The sequence below is a fragment of the Drosophila miranda genome, chromosome 2 (assembly GCF_003369915.1).
Source record: "Drosophila miranda strain MSH22 chromosome 2, D.miranda_PacBio2.1, whole genome shotgun sequence".
Classification (NCBI taxonomy): Eukaryota; Metazoa; Arthropoda; class Insecta; order Diptera; family Drosophilidae; genus Drosophila; species Drosophila miranda.
Genome location: NC_046675.1, coordinates 19143608 through 19149640, shown reverse-complemented (window position 1 = coordinate 19149640; position 6033 = coordinate 19143608).

The window sequence follows — 6033 nt, the reverse complement described above, 5'->3', positions numbered from 1 at the left end:
AGCTTTTACGAATAGCTTTACGGGATGTAAAAAGCTTAGTTAAATATGACCATTTTACACGGCTGTGTTAATATGTACATATAGAAGTATATACATTTCAACAAAAACCAATTTTAACAATATGAAAAGAAAAATATATAACAAAATACAAGAATATATAAAAGTTGTATACATACATATACATATGTATATGTATGTATTTTAAAAATATTGCTTCATTTGCAAAGCGAAAAGTCGAAAATAACGCAGAACTTCTTAAGTAGCCAACAACATTTTATTTAAGCTTTCAATAAATTATATATTATTTAAATTACTATTTTCATTTAGTTCATTTAACTATTTTTTCTTCTGTACCGTACTACATATGTAGGTATTACCCCTCCGTCACCTGGCGTCACTCTGGACAAGAGAGACAGCGACAGGAGTCTACCAAATTCTATAATCTAGTAGAAGAAATAATTGTTTTGTACTGCTAAGTCTTGTGTTTTCTCGTATCTTCAAATATAAAGATTTTTAATTTGAGGGGGTGCGTAGTGGCGCGTTCTTCAAAATCCACTTGCAAAAATTTAATTTCGTGCTGTTGAATTTGGGAAAACTTTTATTACACTTTAAATACAAATTTACAAAACAAAAATTTTTTAATTTCCAATAAATTTTGAATATATAACACAATCCGGATACCACAGGACGAGATCACAGAAACCCCGACGACGGACTACCAACTGGAGCCATTAACCGACGCCGAGATAGCTCGGGAACGCAACCCGTTTCGCCCAGCCGACTCGGATGGCTACGAGAACGCGATCTTGGCCGCTATTACCGCCCTGGAACTGGAGGACCTATCGCCGTGGCAGCACGACCCAGACCCCGAACCACCCCCCACGCCGTGGGCAGGCAAGTTTCTGGAAGAAGAATTGGCGAAATTCGACACACTAGCTGGAGTCTCCCCAATCGCCGAACACACGATAACAATGCCAGACAACAGGCCCGTGAAGCAGCGCTATTTCCCGAAAAACCCGGCCATGCAGAAGATCATCAACGCACAGGTGGTCGAGCTGCTCCGGGACGGAAGGATTGAACAATCCCGAAGTCCCCACAGAGCACCATTCGTTTTGGTAGCAAAGAAGACCGGAGAAATGCGAATGTGCGTGGATTATCGCCAGCTAAATGCCCGCTCGGTGCCTGACGCGTATCCGCTGCCACGGATTAACCACATTCTCGAGAGACTACGCCACGCTCGCTACATCTCCACGCTGGACCTCAAAAACGGATACTGGCAGATCCCGGTTGCCAAGGGCAGCAGAGAGGCAACAGCATTTACCATCCCTGGCAGAGGACTCTTCCAGTGGAAGGTCATGCCTTTCGGCCTGCACTCAGCCCCAGCGACGTTCCAGCGAGCCTTGGACCGCGTCATCGGACCCACCATGGAGTAGTACGCATTCGCGTATCTCGACGACATCATCGTCATCGGAGCCACGCTAGAAGAACACATCGACCACCTTCGCGAGGTTTTCAGGAGGCTGCGAGAGGCGAACCTGCGACTAAACCGAAACAAGTGTAGTTTCTTCAGGAAGAGTTTAGTCTACCTCGGCCATGTCATCAGCGAACAAGGCATCCACACGGACCCAGACAAGGTCAGCGCAGTCCAGAAACTAGCACCGCCCACCACACTGTAAGAACTGCGACGCTGCATCGGGATGGCATCCTGGTACCAACGTTTCGTCCCCAACTTCGCCACGGTGGTCCAGCCCATGACCAACCTGCTCAAAAAGGATCAAAAGTGGGAGTGGATAGGCGAACAACATTAGGCATTCGAGACTCTCAAGGAAAGACTCACGCAAGCACCAGTCCTGGCATGCCCCGACTTCGACGAGCGATTCGTACTCCAAACGGACGCCAGTTCGTATGGCCTCGGAGCAGTGTTGACACAACAGATCGACGGAGCAGAAAGAGCCTACGCAAGCCGTCGACTACTCAAGGCAGAGGAAAACTACTCGGCCACCGAGAAAGAGTGCCTTGCCATAGTCTGGGCAATCCGGAAGCTCCGATACTTCCTGGAAGGATACCACTTCGATGTAATCACGGATCACCTCGCCTTGAAGTGGTTGAACTCCATCGATAATCCAACGGGACGCATCGCCCGCTGGGCCTTGGAGCTCCAGCAATATCGGTTTGACATCCACTACCGTCGAGGAAGCCAGAACGTTGTGGCTGACGCCCTCTCACGACAGCCAGTAGAAACCCTGCAGCGAGTGGACGAGGACCGGGACCCCTGCCCCTGCCCCTGGCTGCAGAAGCTCCGCAAGCGGATCCAGGAACAGCCGGAAGGGCATCCGGAGTTCATCATCGAGAGCGACCAAACATACAAACGAGCCAGCAGCAGAACCAGCGAAGAAGACCCTATCAAATGAAAACTATGTGTCAACAGGGACCACCGCCGACGCGTGCTAGAAGAGTGCCACGACCATCCGACAGCAGGACACTTCGGGATCAGGAAGACGCGACACGAATAGCCCAGAGGTACTACTGGCCCGGACTGCACCGAGATATCGCCCGATATATCCGACAGTGCGCCAAGTGCCAGAAGTACAAGGTAAGTCAAACCAAACCAGGAGGGAAGATGCACACCCGCCAAGCCCAAGAACCATTGGACATCGTCTGCGCCGACTTAATCGGACCATTGCCCCGATCCAAGCACGGCAATACTATGCTGCTGGTGTTCTTCGACGCCTTCAGCAAGTGGGTGGAGTTGGTCCCACTCCGCAAGGCCATCACCGCACTACTGGAGACCGCTTTCCGGGAACGGATCCTGAGCCGCTTCGGAACCCCACGGAAATTCGTATGCGACAACGGGACCCAATTCACAAGTCGCTCTTTCCGAAAGTTTTGCAAACTAGCAGGCATGGAATTGGAGTATACGGCGCCCTATACCCCACAACAAAACCCCACGAAACGAGCCTGCAGGACGATCAAAACCATGATCGCCCAGTACATCGATGGAGACCAGCGGACATGGGACGAGCTGCTGCCCGAACTCAGCCTAGCCATCAACAGCAGCACATCGGACACCACAGGCTTCAGCCCAGCATTCATCGTACTCGGCCGGGAACCTCGGTTGCCTGGAGCCTTGTACGAAGAGGCGACCCCAGGACTAGGCGAAGTGACAGAGATCCCAACCGACAAGGCCAGGCGACTCAAGGAAATCTTCGCCATCGTACAGGAAAATACCCAGCAGGAATCACAGACGCAGAACAGGACCTACAACCTACGTCGACGCGAATGGAAACCCACGATCGGGACGCTCGTGATGCTACGCCAACATCACCTGTCCAAAGCGGCGGACAACTTCGCTGCCAAACTGGCTCCCAAATATGAGGGGCCGTACAAAGTAATTAAATTTATTTCCCCCACCATAGCACGACTCCAGAAGCATCCGGGAAGACAACGACGAACGGCCGGACTAGCCGACCTCAAGGCCTACCACGACAACGAGCACACCCCCACCAGCGACGACAACGAGCCCACCCTCACCAGCGAAGACGAAGAAGACAACAAAGGCAACGATGATGACGACCCCAGCACCAGGAAAACCGCGAGTTCATGAGGGCCACTAATGGTAGTGCGCTGCCATAATGTCCTCGCCCCACAAGGGGCAACCGCGTACACACGCAGTAAGATAGCTTAACTCCTCTTAAGGGATTAGAGTAAGAAATAACCAGAAACTAGAAAACGCACCGATCAGGGAAACCCAGGGCCCAGGGCACACCAGTGGCACAGGTCAGGTTCTAACCAAACAAGGTTTCTTCCCACCACCAGATCCGACATGGACAACCCAAGGACGAGCGACGCACAGCCTCTAGAGGCAGAGGATGGTACGGAGGGGCATCCTAGGGGTGCGTCGCCGCCCAGCTCAAGCCAAACACAAACAAGACACCACTCCCCGACCCCCCAAGCAGAACCGGGCAACACCACGCAGCATGGCCCATCAACTGGAGCGATACCACGACCACCCAGGCCATCCAGACGTCGGGCCCGCCCCGAAGGCCCACCGTCGCCCAGCCGGGCGACAACCATGACCTGGGCATGGCTCAACGACATCGTCCATCCGAGCACGTTGCGAAACAACCCGTCTGGGAACATTACAGTGGAGGCAATGCGATCATCGGACTCAGACGAGGAGGTCCGAGCAGGCCGGGCCCAGCAGGAGCCCCCCAGACGCCCACGCACCGCACGCATCCAGGCCAAGGAACAGGCACCGCCGTCACCCCACGCGTGACTCGAAGACGCGTCGAGCCAAAACACGTCATCCTGGACCCCAACTCCGAGGGGCAGAACAGCTCCCCAGTCGCGCACAAACTGCGGCAGGAGGAGGCGGCAGCCCCGGAAAGAAAGGAGAATCTCGATTGGCAGCCGCTGGACTACGCACCAATGAAGTGGCTATCGCCAATTCCCACCGACCACAACGCCCCGAACCCGGAACCGACGAGCTGCACGGCCCTAAAGGCCGAACCAGGAAACCCGAGCCATCCCGAAAACTCATTTTTCTGGGTATACACATCCACTTGTACCACAAATCTAATATACCCCTATACCATTTGAGTAAAACTACCTATTTTTTTTGTAATTAAAACAAAATTGTTGCCTAGAAACAATCTATCACAAAGAGTCGGATAGGTCCGTTGAGTCAAAAAAGGTTTTTTTTGTACCTAGTTTTATAATACATGTACATACATCCTTGTACAACAAACAAATTAAAACCGAAAATAAAATATATCGTTACAATTAGTAAGATATTAAATACACTATAGGGTTGCGCTTATTTATCAAAAAACGAGGGGGAACGTTGTGAGTTGCTGCGGACACCGCAACTCTACAGTCATACCCGATACTAAGTCAGTATGGCTCTCCTCCGGCAGACGCCGCTAATATTAAACGACACGACAAAGAGTGCGTACGAGAGAGACAGAAAATCAGTCTGAGCGTGACGTCGGGCGCTGCGTAGCCACTGCAAATTGATTTGTTCCTTTTGGCTAATAATATCTGATCTGATCCAGATTCAGCAATCTGATAGATATGGTCGTTATCTATGATTCTGCGTTTTTAGTTTTCTCGAATCTGCAATATTGTGGATGCAACAGATTTTCGTCCTTTGTGGGGGCGGAAGGGGGTGGGGCGAAATTCGGAGATATACGTTTTATAGTGAGATCTAACAGAAGTGCGGATACCAAATTTGGTTACTCTAGCGTTAATAGTCTCTGAGATTTGTGGATGCCCTAGATTTTCATCCTTTGCGGGGGCGGAAGGGGGTGTGGCGAAATTTTGACACAAAACGGTCAAGGTCCGATATCACAGGAGTGTGGATACCAAATTTGGTTGCTCTAGCTCTTATGGGTTCTGAGATCCTTGAACTCATATTTTGCAATTGGCAAAACCACTCATGGTTTCATGTGTGTTAGAGAGAGACAGAGCGAGAAAGAATGAAATTGTTTTCTTGATTCTGGCTAAAATAATTAATAAAAACAATCTTGTTCAGATTTTGCACTCTAGAAGATATAGTCATCTTTTACGATTCTGCGTTTTTAGTTTTCTCGTATCGTCGAAATTGTAGATGCCACAGATTTTCGCCCTTTGTGGGGGCGGAAGTGGGCGGGGCAAAGTTTTGAAATATTCTTGTAGCAGTGACATATCACAGAAGTCTGGATCCAAAACATCGTTGCTCTAGCTCTTATAGTCTTTGAGCACTAGGCGCTGAAGGGGACAGACAGACGGACAGACAGACATGGCTCAATCGACTCGGCTATTGATGCTGATCAAGAATACAATATATACTTTATGGGGTCGGAAACGATTCCTTCTGGACGTTACACACATCCACTTTTACCACAAATCTAATATACCCCAATACTCATTTTGAGTATCGGGTATAAAAACTGTGTTAAAATTATATTAATGTTTTGCTGCATTCACATTAAATAAAAGGAGAATAAAGACATAGAGTGTAAGTCCGTATTAGCGCATTAAATTGTTATGATA